This window comes from Thunnus albacares, chromosome 10, assembly GCF_914725855.1.
Source record: "Thunnus albacares chromosome 10, fThuAlb1.1, whole genome shotgun sequence".
Taxonomy (NCBI): Eukaryota; Metazoa; Chordata; class Actinopteri; order Scombriformes; family Scombridae; genus Thunnus; species Thunnus albacares.
In genome coordinates this window covers 29,286,668-29,306,770 of record NC_058115.1, presented here as the reverse complement: position 1 = coordinate 29,306,770, position 20,103 = coordinate 29,286,668, and the positions used below count along the sequence as shown (strand labels likewise).

The following is a 20,103-nucleotide window of genomic DNA, read 5'->3' as shown; positions in this document are numbered from 1 at the left end:
AATGACCTATCAAGTGAAGTATTTGTCTTTCTTTCAATTGTTGACACTTTCTCCTTCTGCTTCAAGGCTGTTGTGGATACAAAATGGCAACATGTGTATTGTCCCTCCCACTGTGTCTTGGCTGGTTATGACACAAGCTGTTTGTAGGTTGCATACTTCATGATGTTGGACCACATCTGTAGAGCTAACTGTTTTACTTTATCTCCATTACAAAAGGAGAGAACGTCATTTGGCGGATGAAAAATGTGTGAAAATCTCCAAAGAGATTGTTTAATCAATAATCATCATTGTAAAATTAAATAGATGCATCCCAAACACTCTGCTCAACACGGTCCAACACATACATCATGCATTTGGGCGAAAACATAATTACCACATGGATTGTGTCCATTTAGTTCTATGATCTTGTAACGTGTACAAAAGCAAGATGAGGGAGGCTGGGGTCTGCTTTTTGCTACTTAACACTTTGGTTAAAGTTATGGAAAGACTGAAGTTTGGTTAGTTATTGAAGAAGTAAACGTCCCATCTCGTCCCACTGTTTAACCAGGACAATTATCCTTCCCTAATGCCTAACAGTCCTTTGAGTTGCATAAACACAACCTTAAATCAAGGCAGGGTTGTTATATTTTCGCCATCTCTATTGTCTAATTTACTCTTCACTTTTTATTGTCACTTTCTATTACAGCAAGTACGTTCTTCATCACAAGAGGAGTATCTTCTTTTACAGTAACACACAGTTTCCAAATAGGAAACAACCCTTGTGTGTGGATAAATAAATGCTAGTTAGTTAGTAATTAGTCAGTCAGTCATGCTCATATAATGACCAGCCCACATGGACTTAATAAATGGTTTATCACATACTATGATGATTATGCATTATTATTGATGTATTTGTCAACAACTATAACTCCTCCTGTGGGCACCCACAAGTGGATTTAAGACACATGTGAAATAATATAAAATATGCCTTAACGATCTGTTATTATGGCCTTTTCTGACTCATGTTTATAAATGCTGAGTCTACTTAAAACATATTTGTGGAATTTTATTGACCAAGAGTTGTTTAGATTTCTCTAAATCGAATGTTTCAGAAGCTATTTACATAAAATCAGCGTTATTAATGACCTGCCCTACTCTGGTTGCCCCCCCCCCACTACTGGACTACTGCACTAATGGATACCTACTCTGATCGGCTGGAGGAGTGGCCCCACGTTCACCCCCAGCTATAAGGAATACTACCTAATGGATAATGCAAAATTCCCATATGCTGCATCTTTACATGGAATAATGGCTGCAGCTTGAGATGTAAGACAGTACATAGAGTCTATAAAGAGGAGTCTGATCCTGAACAGGAAGGGAACCTGCTGTTACACAGTTGAGATTTCAACAGGATGTTTCAGAACAGTAAGATTGTGTCTAAGTTTCCTAAAAAAGTTAAAATCACTCTTTCAAACTTAGCCGGAGGATGATAGCTTAGCTTTAGCACCGATATAGAGTATTATATTCCTTTAGCTGAGTAACAGAAAAAACTGATGTTAATGAGCTTGTTTTAAAACTTCATCCAGAGCCTGAAGATGAGACAGTCGGCTGTTAATAGGTGGAACACACACATAACCACTCACCAATAACGGAGGGAAGCTCATCTCCAAAAATGACTTTCAGCCATTTCTGGAACAACCAGCAACACTTCCAGTGTCCTGCTTTGATCGTCATCCAGCTGCAAAGCAAACTATGACTACAGAGGTTACGGCAGGGTTGAGCTCATGCTAAAGCTTCCTGCATACATCTGGTGTGATGTAGTAACAGGTTCCACCTCAACAAAGCTCTCTCTTGAGTCGCAAATTTCAAAATTTTAAATGACTTAAAAAGACCAAGGAGATAGAAATGAGTAATTTTACAGCACCGGAAAGCCCCCACCATCACCCTAATCCATCCCAATGCTAATTTTACTTGTTTTCCACAATACCAGCCCTTTAATAGGAGAAGTTATAATTGTTGACAAATACTGTATATTAATAAAATATTTAAACATGTACTTAGATACTGGACCCCAGGAAGAGTAGCTGATATTCTCCATCAGCTAATGGGGATCCTAATTAAATCCTGATCCTAAAATCTGTTTACAACAACATTATAGTGTGTCATAAACCATTTATTAAATGTTTATGTACTGCTAATACAATTTTAAATAGGGGGACTTAAAGTGTTATCGATATGGATTATCTATTGTTCTTAAAACTGGACAGAATCAGACCAGTGATATATAAGGAAAAATGATCCGTTTTCAGCTGCAGTGTGATCTTCTGGCAAAGGGGAAGCCAAATGGGGAGGGAGGATATGTTCATGTCTGAGAGAGAGAGGGAGAGAGAGAGACAGAGAGAGGGAGTTTAAGACAGAAAAAAAAAGAGTGAATGCGTAAGACAGCGAGAGTGAGAGAGCGGGAGAGGTTGTGTGTGTGTTTGTGGATGCATTCCAGCGAGGCCACAACCTCCGGAGCAGATTTGGAGTTTGAGCCTCGATGCAGCCGAGCTGAGGGAGCCTCTGCAGAAACAGACGGCTGATCCGGAGCCAAATCATTGAAAGACGAGGGGCTGAGTGGTAGCAGTCAACTGACCTCTGTAATGTTTGAAAACAACTTTCTGTTTCACCTAAAATAATTCCCTTTTGTTGAAAGCATAATGTAAGATATAAATGATTGATGCTAGAAAATTCTTTTTTCTTGTTTGTGCTTGGCATTTGGCGTCTTTAAAGACGGAGCTTGGTAAAGATGATGTCAAAACACCATGGCGCCATAGATTCATAAAACTTATGATATGTTTGCCATTATTACTCAAAGACGTGTACTGCAATTGCTCTTCCAGACAATGACTGCAGTCTTTAGACTAAGTGATTATTCTGGTGGTCGTGGCCCTGCAAGCCTCAAATGTCAAAAGCCAGAGGCAGTCTCGGTGGTTACTAAATTATATGAGGTACGAGCTAAACCAGAGGCTGAGGACGCACAGCTGCGGACAGGATATGACACTGTCTCGCCTGGCCAGGGCTTAAAAAAAAAAAAAAAAAGAAAAAGTCTGAAGGGAAGTGAAAAGCCCTTAAAGTCTGTCCTCTAGAAAAAGTCAAGGATCTGACTCTGTCTCTGGCAGCAGGAGTCTGATTGACTGCAGATTTCAGTTCCTGATGGTCTATATAAGCATTTACGATTCCAGTGCATCGCATGTCCTCGGAGTCCGCTGTAAAGATGTGAGCGAGGACGCCTCCTCACTGCAGCGTTACGACTCGCTCGCAGCCCAGATGCTGTCATATGAAATGACATTCTCACTCTGCGCTCGCTGATTCCAAGCCTGTTGTGGAGGCTGCGTGTTGACCAAACAATCCCTCTGAAACTGATGGAAAACAGATCAAGAAGAGGCCCAGCGCTGTGAAACACTACAGTCAGGTCACATTACAATGACCTTGAGACCAATTAATGAGCCTCGCACGAATGTATTGATATATTCACTGCTGCTCTGTTATTATCTTCAACCAACTTCACCCTAATTGCCTTTATGGCTAATTGAGTTGTCCAACAATTGTCATGTTAGCATTCTTGCGGCTAGCAGACCCCCTTGGATTGAGCAGGAATTCGGAGCCATTTTTCGCTTGACTTCCACACTTCCCCCGCTGTGTGACAAGCATTTTGTGAAGGAGAAAAACAGACTAGAATTTTTAAATGTTTTCTAATCCCTCCTGATTTCTGTGTCTCCGCTCGGGCTACAAATCACTTGGCCTTGCTGCCACCGCGGACCACCCATTTTCTCCAAGCATCACACTTAAAAGGAAGCACATTTTATCAGATGCGCACCAGTGACTCCCAATAGATAAAACTTCAGTTTAAATCAGCTGTTAATGATGTGAAGAAAACACTTTTTGTGCATGTTTGAACCTACTGTAAAGTCTCAAACACAAGTGAACTGGAAAGATTGTGCGAAGTAGATAAATGGTTAAATAAAGAAGCCACGAAAGATCAAATTGTTGCGCCCGTTTGATCTTCTATATGTGCCGAATTATGTCGTAAAGCAGGCCTTCGCCCTGAACTGCCTCTGAGCCTCTGCACATATGTAACAGAGATTCAGAGAGATGTAGTTTAAAGCCAAGCAATTTCACGGTGGCGGCAAATCAGTGATGGGAGCCAAAAAACACCAAAACATGACGTAAACACATTTCTGCCTTTCACTCAGACTTGCAAAGACAGAACAAAACCCACACAAATGACTTACTGTAAAGAAAAAAAAACAACAAAACAATCAGAAAGACTGTATTTAGTCTAGGTTGACGACCATCTCCAGGATTTGAATACACATAATTTTCTAACACAACAGAGAAATCGAAATATTTACTCTGACCATGCCAAATACAACAAATGTGTTCTGAAAAAACTAACAATGACATCAGAGCTGTAAACTCGTGAAACTCCCCTGAAATATTTGCTTTTCCCATCATGTCCAGAGTCACGGTTGGCACACAGCAGGGCGTGGTAATATGAGGATCCGGTGGACAGCAGGGAGAATCATTGTTCAGTTTTGGCTGGAGAACTGAATTCCCAACCTGATCACACAGGAAGAAGGATGTGCTACAACTGACAGTTATGTAAGCAGAAGCAGGATACGTTAGTTAGATAACCGGATAACTTTGCAGGGTAACAATCATAACAGTTTTTACATCAGTCTATGTTTCATAATTTAAGGGATTCCAGTTTTCATTCAGCTGATAGTTGCCCAGGAAACCAAATGGGAAATGGAAATGGAAGGAAATGACTGATTGATTAACAGTACAGGGCTGGGGATGCAAAACGGTGAAATGTAATGCATACATGTTTGCATGCATTGATTAGTAGTATCAACAGATTTCTGTGGTGCAATTCACTTAATTTTTCTGTGATAATAGGAGTAAAAAATAATAAAACAATAGTAAATATTAAATTCTTAATCTTAATCTTTTTACTTTTTAGAAAAACTACAAAAATTGGGTCCTGAACAAACCAACTATAAAGTATCCCAAAATACTGAGGCACAGTCCATATTTCCTTTGTACAGTCAATATTTCATTTCAAGTTTTATATCCCATTTCAAAACTATTATTATTCCATTCTATAAATAGATTTTACATTTTAAATTTACTTTTTTTCATTTAATTTTACTACTTCTTTGTTTATTTCATTATTATTATTACCTTGCTATTGTTATATTTTTATTCTTCTATGTTTCGTCTGTCGGAGCAAATGCAAGACACATTCTTTAATAAACAGATTCAGATTCTGAAATGTTTTTGTGACTGGATTTAACATGAAATTGGTCAAAATGGTGAAATGTGAGGGAAATCTGGGTGATCATTACAACGAGAGTCACCACTAAGTATGAGAAGAACGCCAACGTGGTTCTAGTAGATTTCCATCCCATTGTGTGTTTGCATCAGTGTTGTAGCTGACATGATGTTACAAATTACACAGTAAATACTGTATTTAGTGTATATTTGGTTGTGCACAAATATATATGTTCTATCCATGTTACCGTAAATGAGGTGGAAAGAGGACTACATTTCCCTACTTTAGCAGGTATACTGTAAATTTTCATATGTACTCACTGTAGATGAAAAAGAACTATTAACATATAGTGAACATATCAAATTAGTTCGTCATCACAGATTTTATGTGATCTTTGTTATTTAGGTTATTTTAACCTTTTAACATCCAAACAGGATGCTAGCACCATGTAGAACTACACCTGCGGCTGTAAATACAATTACAAGTTTAATTGATAAATACAAGTGACGTATGTATTGATAGATGAGACTGTTGTATTTTTTATTGTCAACATTTTTGTTTTTTTTACAATGAATGCCTTCATATTAATGCTTTTTGAAAACTGAGGACATCTGTACACTGTAACTGATGCGAGTGTAGCAAAGCACACTACTTCAATAAAAACACAAAGTGGAAATGCTGTTTAAAATACTATAAAAAGTAGAAATAAACAACAAAACTGCCCAATTATAGGATTGGGAATGTATTTAATTTAGTCATTTCCAGCTTTGATTGCTCATAGAGGTCAAGGGTATAGAGTTAGGGTTTATCCATGTTTATCTTTTTCTTATATGGACCACATGTCTAAAAAAAACATGAAGTGATTTAGTGTTTGGATTTTATATCGATTGTTATTGTGGAGACGACTGCAATGATTTTGTGCCCTATCAAAACTTTTGGTTCCCTCGCTGTAAATAAATGCCGTTGCCTTGACGTCTCAACTCTGCTAAATAAAAGCAGATTGTTCAAAACTTATGGGAGCAAATAATTTGTTTTTGTCTTTGTCATTACATAACTTGGAATGTATCGACTTTGGTCAGCAGCTGACGTCAATTATTGGTTCTGGTGAGATGTTGATAGGCTACAATATGACATTATGAAGTCATTTTGGCAAGTCTAAAAATGTTCTGCATGTGAGGACATCCTCAAAAAAAAAACCGGTCTAATGAGAGGGGCGTGGGATCTAATGGTTCCTCACTTCCCTCATCGGTCACTGATAGTTTGTAAACAATGCTGAGGTCTGAAATAAATGTTTGTGCTGAGTGCTTGTGTCATGGGTGTGGATTCAGGCATGGAAACACCACGTTCACATGGAGAGAATCAAAAGATCTACTGTACTTCATTTTCAGCAATTAGGCTTGGACATGTCGGGTTAGACGCAACCCGCACTGGCTGGAAAATAGAGTCCCCTTCCTCTGTTTCGACAATGGAGACTTTGAAAGAAGTTTTTGTGAATCAGCATTTTATCCCTGCGTGTGAAAGAGTAGCCTGAAATTACCTCGGCAAACCGCTCGGCAGTCACGTCTGAGGAGAGGAAAATGAGAGAAAAGTGTTTTCTCCATTTGGCAGGTCAGAACAGTTTAGTCTGACAGGCTACTAAAGGAGGAAGGTGTTCAACACCCCTACCGCACTCACATCTATGCACTTGAGATACATTTCCTGTCATCTCAACTGTTTGGCGGCAGCACTTATAGTACAGGTACACATATGCACGACTGAAAATCAGATAAGTGTTCCCTCCTGAAAACCGAGCTGCAGAAAACGCTGAGTGCTGGGATGTTGTCCACTTTGCTGTCTGCAGCTTCAGCAGCCTGGACTCCGTAATTAGCTTCATTAAAGACACTGTGACAGATGGACTGCAATGAAAGTCTTGTGTGAGTGTTTGTGCTCGAATGTGTCTCGTTGTCAGAGCTGTCAGCAGCTTGTCTGCTTGTTCATTTCCCTTCCTCACTATGGGCACTAAAGCCTACAATTTAATTTCCTTTCAGCGCAGGTAAATCCCTTTTCCCGTAACTGTATGTGTGTGTGTGTGTGTGTGTGTGTGTGTGTTAATACGACCGAAGTTTAGCTTTAAATTTTTTAATATTTGCCCATCAGATAAGGCGGGATTTTAGTTTTATTATAGTTATTATGACTCTGCATGTTCTTGATTGACATGAAGGAGACCAAAATTAGGGCTTACTTACCTCTGAGTGGCTTGCGGGAACTCTCTAATAAACTACATCATAGATTTTTATTCGGTTTCATACAGAAACAGAATGAAAATGTTTATTATTGGTCCCATGCTATAATGGAACCATTGGTTAAGGATGATGTTAGACATAATTATGTTGCATTATATAAATTATATTCATGTAGCAGATGCTTTTGTGGTTAAATAAAATACTTACATAAGAAAAGATTAAATTTAGTCTTAAATATTTTGTCGGACATCATAAAGTTTAGAGTTAGGAGTGTTTAAGTTTAACAGTTACTGTAGGTTTGATATACTATAGATATGTTTACTTGTACCGAAGTTATGGTCCTCCAGACTGCAGTGACACCCTGCCTACCTGCCTGTATCTAACTCAGGTAATGTCCTGAAAGTGTCTTATACTCCGATCTGCCTTGTCAAGCCCACAAGATTTGTTTGAGGATTTGTTAGCCAGTCAAATGACGACTTAAGACCTCTGTTAGCCTGAAACCACCTGCCTCCATAAATGGCACTTCTGCTTGATTTTTGGTTGGGCAGAAAACAAATCTTATGATGTATAATTTATCGCTAACAACATAAAAACTAAATACTGAACCCGTGACGAAAACTTTCACATTACACATTAACCTAAACTCAGTCAATGTGATCTCTAACTAGCGAGCTAAGCTAATTCATCATTACCAAAAAACCAATACTGAGTTATACCTGTTTACCTTGTTCAAAACACTGCGACCCACTCAAACTCCAAGGCTGCACAGTTGATCAGAAAATTTAGTCGGATGACCCAAGCAGCCATGACTACATTAAAAATGCTAATGTTTCTGATATAGCATGTTTTGAACTGGACAACATTTGTTTTTAAAATGAAAATCATTGTTTTGTGTTGAAGTGAACTTATATGTCCACTTTTCCTGACACATGCTATAGGAGGAAATTTTACATTACCAAAAGCAAAAACAAACTCGACATGTCACACAAGAAAACAGTAAAATTAGATTTAAATTTGTCTTAAAACAGCATCTTTTGACTAGGAAACTATTGAAATCTATAGAGGTTAAAGTTCCAGTATTCCAAATGTGGATAGGCCAGCAGCGCCACGAGACATGGAAACATGTTTCTTGTCAACTGGCTGAGTTTTGAACAAAATAAAAATGTGAGTTTGATTGTGCTGATGTGTCTTGTGGCTGTGGAAGGTCTGTCTGAGTTTGTGGTCCGGGGATACTGGGGTGAAATGGACCGTATTATGATTTGTAATGAGTGAAACGTACCATATTATGATTTTGCAATGAGTTACGAAAGTTGCAAGGAGTTGTTTTCCATGTTTTCCAAATGTGATTGTCAAGAATGACTGTAAGTGTGAGTCACATTTATATGGTCAAATACTGTACTGGGACTTTGTGCTTTGTAACATCATCATCATTATGTTAGAATTACATTATTGAATTTTTCATCAGTTGGTAAGTTATGTGTGTATGAACATATATAGATGTGTGTGTATATATAGTTATGTATATACAAAAGTATTCTTTAGCCCATAGTTATGACTATGGTAACCGCCAGGTTGTATCTAATTTAGTTACAGTGTTTTAATGAAAGAAATGTAGTAACTAAACTGGTGTTTGCTTTTGGAAAACCCAGAAGAAAATAACATACTGGAGTAAGATTAAAGGGATAGTTTGGATTTTTTTGAAGTGGGGTTATATGAGGTAGTAGAAAGTAGAAAATGTAGTGCCAAAGGAAAGAGCTGCCTGACAGCAAGGTAAAGCTGTGAAAATATTCTAAATATAGTGTACACTTCAACTGATATTGATCGTTTTGGGTGGGCCTTTTTTCTTAGGTGTCTAAAATACATTTTGCTGCTGGCCCCGTCCACAGCAGTACATTGCTTAGCTTCTGTGCCAGTGTTCCTGTCTGCTTCTCCAAACTGGGAGTGTGCCAACCCAAATCTACTGCAGGTAATAGACTGACTATTGATAAGTACCTCATACAACCCCGCTTCAAAAAATCTGAACTGTCCCTTTAAGAACATAAATCATTATAAACTACTTGAAATACATTAATGCTAGTTATGAGTAATTCTAAAGTAATAAAATATAATCAAGTTATGTAATCAGTTAACTATAAAAAATAATATTCAAAGGAATCTTACCCAACGCTGGTGGATACTCTCCATAAATGAAGTCATTGGAATTCATATATTTTGATTATTGTTTTGTCAGGAGCTCGCCTCGTCTGCGAGTGTGTTTAGTCTTCCTCCTGTTTATTTTGTAATGTTATGTGTTATGATGTAAGTTGTTATGGTTGCATTGTCACAATGTCAAAATTTTTTTTCTTTTTGTGGACCCCAGGAGGAATAGCTGCTGCAATGCTGTAGCTAATAAGGATCCTAATAAACTAAACTAAATCTCCACCTTTTTCCAACTTAGTTTTGTGTCTAGTTTTTTAAGACATTCTTAAATTTAATGAGATACAATATCTGGCTTCGCAAGATGACCACCAGTGGCCATACCGGAACACAAACCAGATTTATTGGTTGGTGTTTTGATCCCTGGCTCCTCTTGACATGTTCTGGAGCAAGACTCTGAACCCCAATTGCTCCCAACGGCCAGGCCAGCGCCTTAAAGTCTTCTCCAACAGTGTTTCGAACAGAGACTTGGGTAAAAGGCGGTTCACTGAAACCAACATCAAGAAAAAACAATCTACATTCAAATTTATTCATGACATTACAACACTGACCTTCATATTACCACAACACCCCTTTTTTTCCCAGATAATTATTTTTTCATGCAGTATTCTTTGCCACACAGCCATTTCTCCCATGACCCTCTGTTTTCCATCTGATGAGCTACAAAATCTGTGTAAACATGGACAGATTTTTCATATCTCTGCAATAAAAAGATGTGGCAATATTTATTGGAAAAATCTGTGATTGAGATGCTCTTCATCTGCACACTCGACACTGAAACCCTCTGTGTTTTTCAGATGCCGTGCAATGAATTGTCAGTGTTTGATTAACAATTAGGATAAGGAAATGTTGCTTTGTATACACTCAGACACCATTTCCTATGGTATGTGGCTTACTAAATTGGCTGGTTGATGGGTGGACCGACGTGTAGATTAACAGCCCATCACATGCCACCTGAAAATATGATGTATTTCTGCCTTTATTGTGTGAAATGAGAGCTTTATCTGCCAAATACTTTTTTTTTCTTTTTCTTGTACGCCTTTTAAATATCAGTCAACCACAACCATAGATATGGAATGCCTGTCACTATTTTAATGCACGAGATGTGGTTTATTGAACTGTTCTTAATAGGTTCACTTTATGGTCAAAGCTGGCTGCTCCAGATTGGTTTCGGTAACCACAAACTTCCTTTGAAACCTAATCAAGTCTTCCTGTTGCACTTGGAATTCAAAGATAGGGCTTATCCCCTCCACTGATTAGCAGCAAAAATAAAAACAAAGCTTTTCCCCATTTGCTTTTTAGTCCAGTGGTCTCTGACTGTGAGTAATGTGACTCAGAGTTTTAACTTGTGGTTCTCGGCTCCCCACATCAGTCATGAAAGCATATCTTTCACTTCCTCTGCCCTCTCAAACAACTGATTACAGTGACAGACACCTTAACACATTAAGTCATTTTACTCGCTTTTGATGTCTGGAGGTACCGTGGAACTGTGGCATTTTGTTGTGCTAAAACAGCTTTCAGGAATACCGGTAAATGATGAAACAATAGCAGCTGCAGACATAGCGGTATGTCGAGCAGATTGTTGATTTTGGACGTGTCCTCAGAAAGACAGCTTTTGAGGAATTTAGATAAGATGTCTTGCTGAGTGAGCAGCAATGTACTGTGTTTATAAAACATCATCATGGGTTTTAGATGGGTTTTATGGGTTACTGGATTTTGCACAAAGAGAGTTCACACACTTTTTGTTTTGCGGCTGCAAGTGCAATAACAGTATTTCATGTGACTATCGCTACTGTCTGCAGACACTTTACTCAAAACCTGATTCCATTCTTCAAGAGCAATTTTTATATATCATCTCACTTTTTTGTGATTATTTGAGTCTCATGTTACATACTTTCTGAGTTAATATTTATATACAATAGGTACACAGTTAGTATTTTTTCTTTTCATGCTTCATATTGTGAGATGTTCAGATAGTAGATGCTCATAATGTATAGCATCCAACCTTTTGAGATTACTTATCAATACTACTGTTTGCATTTGTTTTTGTACTTCCTTTTGTGTCCATTTACAAATGATTTTGTACTAAATATCATGAAGAGTTGATCAATCTTGCTTAGTTTGTTAAAACAGTAATGACTACTTCAGTAACCACTGAATATTCAGCAGTGGGCTTATTTGCTCATTCATACAGTACCAGTCGTGAGGAAAAAAAGTCTGATAAACATCTTAATTATCCAGCATCAATATAGTTGAACTTGTTTGAAAACTTTGAAAACTAAAAAGGATTTTTTCATTCACATTTAAGTGAAATATAGCTGAAAAACACACAACTCTGATGTCTTGTATTGCTTTATAATGCTGTTTTGGCTAACACGTTAGCAATCAGTTGCTTATTTATACATCCAGAAGACACAGAACGACATTAACATTGTTTTGGAGTTTTATTTCTTGCCACTGAAATTCACACAGCTCTGTTTTCGTCCCTACCAGCTCCTCAGGGAAATATGTGGCTCTTTAGCTTCTAGATGTTCCATTGAATTCACCACCTAACTGTCTTTCCGCTGCTTGGTGCTGGGTAAGTAGGGTACAATGAGTTTAACATAACTTATTTATGAAAACCAGCTGCTTGCCCCTGCTGGAAACAAAGCTGAGGAGAGTGCTGAGGATGAAGCATTCAGTAAATGTGCTTACCAAACCAAAAAATAAGCTAAAAAAGGCTAAAAGGTTACACGCAGCTGAACAGAGTGACTCCTTTCACATTGTTTCCCTTTGTACATAGAAAATGATTGATTAGTGGAGATTTAAAGATGCAAGAACTTCTACTTTCTAGTATACAAGTATGACTGTTTACTGGTACAAGTTGCAGGGCTGCAGTCATTCTTTATTTAAGTATAAAATGGTTTTCATAGGTTATACAGGGTCATAAAACTTGCAGTATAAACAATCCATTTTCAGTTCAAGTAAACATGAAAAGCAGCATAAACTTTGGTTGCAAGTTTTTATTCCCCCTTGACAAGAGCAATATGTCAGTCAGTAACACCAATAAACTCTGACAAACTAGTTTATTCCAAACAGGTATTTTCCAGCGTCATTCCACAACCTGCCTTTGTGATCTCATGGTCCAGACAGGTGGCTTGCAGCTGATGGAAACCTTATTCTCACTGTCTGCTTGAGCGCTGCTCTGCAACTCCAGCTCACCGGCTGCGTCAAGGTAAGTTCCTGCTGAATTATGTCGAGGTGAATTCCCGGCGGTGGCAACTGGATACGGTAGCAGGGGCACCAAATGGACCTCTTTGGAGGAACAGCGAGTTCATGAGGCGTAGAGTTTCATATCTTGTTGACAGCTAACGGGGAGCATTACCATGTGAGCCATTTCATTCCCTGTACGTCTGAGGGCTTTTTCTGATTTACCTCCTTGTCTTCATCCCTCCATGGCGAGGTCCTGGCAGAATTATGTGAAACGAATCGCCGGCAGTTGTGGGTTTTACTTTCAGGCGTTGTTCATGGCATGTAGCTGTGACGATGATGGGATAAACCCGCTAGGAATGTTTTTTGTGGTGTGACACTGTATTCATTTCCGGCTGCGGACTGTCTCTGGCGTGCATGTGGATCCTTAAGAAGTGCATTCTGCGGCGAACAGTAATGCAACATATTTTGTGACAATAAAAAGGCATAGCATATTGAAAAATACCCCCCTTTCCTCCTCACACAGAAAATATGTGTCCGCTATAAACACAGGCCTGCTTCTGAATAAGAATTTGATCTTGAATGATCTGCTTACAAAATACATGTAAACCCATCCGACTCCCTCAGACACATAGAAACCCACACAACCTTTTAACTGAGTTAGTGTGATTCACGTGACACACATACTCGCGAGTTGTTTTGACAGAAGGTCGATGTTAGAGGGAAGATTTAAGCGTACCTGCGTGCAGCCTGCAGGTATGCAACCGTTGAGCTCTTCAGGCCACACACATACACCAAAACCCTAATCACGTTTTTTATCCACTCTGAGAAGAGAGAGAAAAGTGAAAGAGACAGCAAGGCAGAAATAAAAGAGGGAACTGTTTGGGTTTATTTTTCTCAGATAACAAACAGCTTGTTTCAGTCAGTCTGTTGTATCTGTTGCCATCATGGATACTGGGTGATTTCACAATCTAAATTTTATACACATATGTGCATAAGAACAAACAAAACAGGGACTCGTTAAAAAAAAAAAACTGCTTCATAGGGCTACTAGAGGTTAAAACTCCACAGAGAATCTTTAAACCTGTTGATCTTTACCACTGTCCAATCTGTATTATTGAGGTTATTTCTTCACTCCATGAAACATGACAATAGAGAGATAAAGAAAAGCAATCCAACAGCTTCAACGGGGCAGGTTAGCGAGTGAAAACAGTCAAACAGTGAGCTCCCTACAAACATCTCTTACACTCTGTTTTCAGGGTTGACACAGACTGATGCATTCAGCAGAGGCAGATTAGCAGGCCTGGAGCTCACGTTTAAGGTCAGCCCTGATTGAATCTGAGATAAGAACATGCAAGAACAATTTGTAGATGCCTTGAAATCTGGGAGCAGTGGTGTGGTCTCACTCAGAGCCAACGACTGGACAAAACGGTGACACCAAAGATGTTTTAAAGAGACGACACAGTGTAATATTGTAAACATGCATTAACTTTAAATTGAAATAAAATTCAGACTGTTACTGTTTTCAGAGCTCTCAGATAGAGAGAAAAATCTATTCTAAGGTTGAGAAAAAAATCTCAGCACATGGTCCATTTAGTAGCTGTTATGAAGCTTCGATCGTATTATATGATCTTCATCAATCATCTTCATCAATTGCAGACATTCAAATTACCTTTTTTGGCCACTTTAAGAACTTCATGATGATCAAAGTTCATTCTAGGCCTTGAAGACAGCAGTTGAGGAAACAATCTTGCCAAAAGGTCCATCTAGGAACTGCTCTGGAGCTTTCAATCATATCACATGATCTTCACTAGCAAAAATATTTGAACGCTTATTTTACATCAAGTATAGATTACACAAATCCCGTTAAGAAGGGAGCATTGTTTTGACGTTAATTCATCAAACATTCCCAACATCTTGAGAAAATCAGATTTTAAAACTCAGAGGTGGAGTTTAAACGTGTCAACATGTTTGAAAAGATTAATATCCTGATTAACCTGCGTGTCACATGCTGTGTGAGAGCTCTAACGCCTGTTAAACCAGTAAAGATTATGTAGTATGGCATCTTTATGTTCCCTTCATAGCCAGAAATCGGACAAAGAAGACAAAAAAAAAAAAGTTTCTATTCTATTATTTGCAGAGTGAATTTATTAAAAAATTCCTTTTGGATACTTCTTTCTGGGTGGCTTGCCTGTAATCTCAAACATGAGGTGATGTGGAGCGAGTCCAACACAAACCTCGCTCTCAGACAATAGCTCGCCTTGGTAGGTAATGTCCTCACTTTCTGGATTCCTCACAGTTTGCAAACACAAAGGCAGCTTTCCTCCCCCGAACATAATCGTTTTATGAAGTATGTGAGAAAACACCCCAAATAATCTCGCAGTGAACAACATTATAAGGGAGCTGGGGGTTGGCTCCATGAGGTTATAACCCTCTATTGTGGGTTAAATACTGTTCTGCTTTGCAAAACACAATTTGATGACTTTCCATAAATGGCAGAAATGGCTAACTATTGCGGTCATCCTGTTGAATGTATAGTATCCCATTATGTAGTTGAAATTACACTTAATTAATTTCAAGGGGAGGGCAGCCGGGGTTGAGGGCAGACAGCGTTCCCATGGTTCATATCAGGGATGAAGGGTCTTTCTAATTTCACTCCCTCAGGGTGGTTGACTGAATGGAGAGGCCTGTTTTTGAGGTGGATGTGTGGCGAGTGTGTGGGCTTGATCTTTTGGCCGCTCTGGGACACGATGTTGGTCTGCGTGCCTCCCCGGGAACCTGCATGTGCGTCGAGTACAGAGCGCTCAGCCGTAATGCTGCCTGACAGCTCATGGCTGCGGCTCAGCTGCTGGCGTTTATGAAAGGGAGGTCTCAGCTTACAGGCAGCAGCGCCGGCAGAGGCTGGCAGGGCGGCCGAGGTGGAGCGCCGGGGTTCACCGAATCCTCCAACGGTAGCAGAGATGTGGAGCGACCATGCTGAGCTCACCGGGTCTTTTCCACAGGCTTCAGCTCTGTCTCAACACCGAGGACCCCGGCTGGTGTAACATTTCACCACGTAATTAGATTACTAATGTAGTGTGAAATGAAATTGAGGGGGTGTTTTGACTAAAAACCAGGCATTCTCCGAGGTCACCCATGTTTTTTACCAAAGGTGCCAGTAAAGTCCACGGCTTCCTTCATGGGGCGGTATTACAATGGTGTCATATGTGCTGCCTCCAAGGTCTCCTGCACTTGCCAGTAAAAACAAGTGCCTTATAATTGCTTTCTCTGACCCCCCCCGTTCCCCCCCACCCATCTCGAAGGTGCTCTCACACTCATTCCAAGGTTGTTTCAGAATAAAATAATTATACACAGAGCGCACACACAGGTTGTAGTTTCTTCATGACCTCCCAAGCACTTACAATAGCTTCCAGCTGTCTCACTGGGACTCTTAGGGAATATTTTTTAAACCCAAGTCACTTTGGTAATAGCCATACAGTTGATTAGCGAGGCCTCATTCCAGAGGTGAAAGATAATTGTCCCCACCTTGAGGCTCCAATAAATTTCACCATTTTATGTTTGTAGGGTTTTGTCCAAATAATGGAAAAAAACCCAGCATATGTAATAATTACTTTATGCAATAAATGAATTGATTAAATGCACTTTACACAACCTTCTGCTAAATTAGAAAAAGTTAGAGAGAAGATTAGAAGTTTAATAGAGTACACTTGTGACTTGTGCTGAAACTATAATCAACAATTTTGATAATAAATGAAAAGTTTAAGTCATTTATGAAGAAAAATGCCAAATATTATCTGGTTACAACTTTCAAAATGTACAGATTTGCTGTTTTTTCTGTTGTATATCTTAATAAATTAATCTTTGTGTTTTGAACTGTTGGTTGGATAAAAAGCTAAATCCGAAACTGAACACAAGTGAGCTTGAAGGTTCATTTCTGACCTTGAAAATTGCACATGCTCTACTTACTAGATTTTTCCAGAGCTTTTAGTCACATCTTGTGGCCTTCATGGGCGGAAAAGTTTGCTCAGTTGTCATGGAGATGGTGTCATGACAGAAATTGCAAACTTAAACCCATAACTCCATTCTAAGGTCACATGACAACAACAGGACCATCTCCATGACAACTGAGCAAACTCTTCCGCTGATGAAGTTCATGAGATGTGACTGAAAGCTCCAGAAAAAACAAGTGGAGCTTGTGATCATTTATTTGGGCAAATAACACAACAAACAGTTTGAAGATGCCACACTGGGCTCTGGGAAATTGATATGGGTGTTCTTCACTATTTTCTGTTTCTGTTTTGTCGCTATTTTTATTGGTCAGTTCATTCATTAATCAATTATCAATCTTTTAAGATTGATAACCATTAATTAACACAATCTTTGGTTGAAGCACAAATTGTGACTGAGCAAATTTCAAAGAAATCTGGCAAACTATAATCTAATCTAGAGCTGAAAGATGATTAAATCCATTAGTTGATCAACAGAAAATTAATTGACAACAATTGTTTAAGTCATTTTCTAAGCAAAAACACAAATAATACACTAGTCCCAGCTTCTTAAATGTGAATATTTGCTGGTTTTCTTAGTTTTCTATGATAGTAAATGAGTATTTTTAAGGTTTGGACTGTTGATTGGACAAAACAAGACATTTGAATATGTACAATTGGGCTTTAGGAAATTGTGATGTGCAGTTTGGCAAACTAATCAATAATGAAAATAATCATTAGCTGTAGACAGGTGGTACAAATCGGTGACCTATGAGAATGAGAGAATGAACCCAGCAAACTTCACCAGAAGGCAGAAGTTAAAATATTCTTTCCAGTATTCGAAACCAGGACAAACCAAATGTTGTCATAAAATAAATTCTCAAAAACATGAATGGAGAGATAACATTTTGCTTATGTGGACTGGACAGCAAATTGCTGCTATGAAAACTATGAGGACTCTTACTGGGGGTAAAAAAAAAAAACTGAGGAGAAAAAAAAGTTTTAGATAAACACAAATAAATTGAATTTGCTGTGTGTCAGTGACCTGGGGAATGACTAAACCAGAGCTTCAGCTGCAGGCCCCTGTAGATGCATCTGTGGACGTTTGCAGGGGTGGGAGGCGGTGGTGAAGGGGCTTGAATGGCACATAATGTATTTTTCTTCAGGAAGGAGAGTTTGCTGAGGCTTGGAACCCATTTCCACATCATATGTCAGGTCCAAAGAGCCCACAAAAACTGCACGTCACTTTTGTGAAATCACACTCTATTCACTTCCTTTACACGTTTCCCAATGGTTGTTATTTTTCTTATAACACAGGGAAGCATTGAGCAGAAGTATCTCAGGTCTTGTACACAGACAGGAAGTGTCCTAATTTGCGTCACCATTACCGAAACATGTATTTGGCTCTAATCGCTGCATTTCTGGTGCATGCGTGCACCATCACACGTTTATGAAGGATGCAGAGAGGAACATCTGGTGACAATCAGGGGTATCGGTCTTGACAGCGTAACTGTCAGCACGCATCTCCTGCAACAAACCATCTCCTGCCTGCTCTCTTACGTTACCCAGAGGCCATTTCTTTGTTTCCTCCCCTGTGCGGTTTGCCAGGAGCTTGTTTGTACAGATGACTCCCCGATCGCACGTTTCTCACAGGGGATAATAAGGCCTCGACCCTCAAAGTGCACTTTGCCTGGCAGTTGTGTGGAGCTGTGTCATGACCAGTTTACTATTAAGAGTGCTGCTGCAAAAACAAAGGACTAAAACAAAGATTAAGTTTGATGTCTTTGCTTTATAAAGATCTTTACAAGGTTGTTTTTCTTTTATCCTCATAATGTTCATTTATGACTTTTATTTTATCGTTTTTTCTTCTTTCTTTAAGTTTAAACATCAGCCTGCCCACAGACTGCAGATGAAAACCAGAGGTGGAAAGTAACAATTACTCAAATATTACATCCATCCATCCATCCATTTTCTTTACAGCTTATCCTCTTGAGGGTCGCGGGGAAGCTGGAGCCAATCTCAGCTGACATCGGGCGAGAGGTGAGGTACACCCTGGAGAGGTCGCCAGTCAATCACAGGGCTAACATATAGTATAGAGACAGACAACCATTCACGCTCACATTCACACAGGCAATTTAGAGTCACCAATTAACCTAACGTGCATTTTTTTGGTCTGTGAGAGGAAGTCAGAGCACCCGGAGAGAACCCACGCAGGCACAGGGAGAACAAACTGCAAACTCCACACAGCCGGCTGGTGGGTTCAAATCCAGAACCCCTTTGCTGTGACAAAGATTATGTAGTATGGCATCTTTATGTTCCCTTCATAGCCAGAAATCGGACAAAGAAGAAAAAAAAAGTTTCTATATGCCACTCCTCTCTTGTCACTGTAGGCATCTTGACACTGGCTGACAAGGATGCAGATATTTACGTCACAATGTCAACAAGGAAGGGCCACTGCATGTGTTTCCTGGAGTGGTGTTTCTAGAATGCTTTCTCCAACAATTTATACTACCGCATTTCTTTGTCCTTGTAATCTGGTATGTAAGGGTTGTATAAAAGTGGAATTCCTGAAGCAGCAACAATTATTTTCTCCTCGAAGGACATCCTCCTATAGCTTCCTGGTCCACCAACAAGCCACTTCGTTAGTTTCACTGCAAATGTCGCCCTGATGTGCATTAAGTTGACATTTTCAAACCTTTGACCCCTCCCTTTTTTTGCGCCGCTGGTCAGTCCCATGTCCTCTGGAATCCCACAATTCCTTGTGAAGCGATTTGCTTGTGTCCCATAGAAAATGAATGTTTATGTACATTGTTATATATTTACATTATGGAAAATCTGCTTCCCAGAGTGAGATGCTGTGTTTGCTTCTCAACATTTCTGGTTTACACACAGGCATGAATGTAGCTGTAAAAAGATCTTTTACTGTTCACTGGGGAATGTCATACATTTGATGATTATGAACCAAAATCTCAAGTTATAAGTTTCTTCTAATATGATTTCAAAGTGGATTTACTGATGCTTATTCTCAACAGATCTCAGAGAAATTTTGGTACGAATTTTGATGCAAAGTGTGTCACTTGGATGCAAAGAGTTAAGATTTCAGTTTGGGTTGATTTGGCGACACCTGTGTTTACTGGAGGTAATGCACAGAACATTTTAAATCAAGTCCCACAATTGCCTTCAATATGACACATTTATCAGTCATTGGAGACAG

The 20,103-nt window shown here is 39.2% G+C and overlaps 1 long non-coding RNA gene across 1 annotated transcript; it reads left to right on the top strand.

The window, feature by feature from the left end:
* Positions 1 to 12,368: 12,368 nt before the first annotated feature.
* Positions 12,369 to 19,900, top strand: LOC122990584. The gene is made up of 3 exons (XR_006405413.1): positions 12,369 to 12,928; positions 18,870 to 18,929; positions 19,076 to 19,900. It is a non-coding gene; the product is annotated as an uncharacterized LOC122990584 (long non-coding RNA).
* Positions 19,901 to 20,103: the final 203 nt, after the last annotated feature.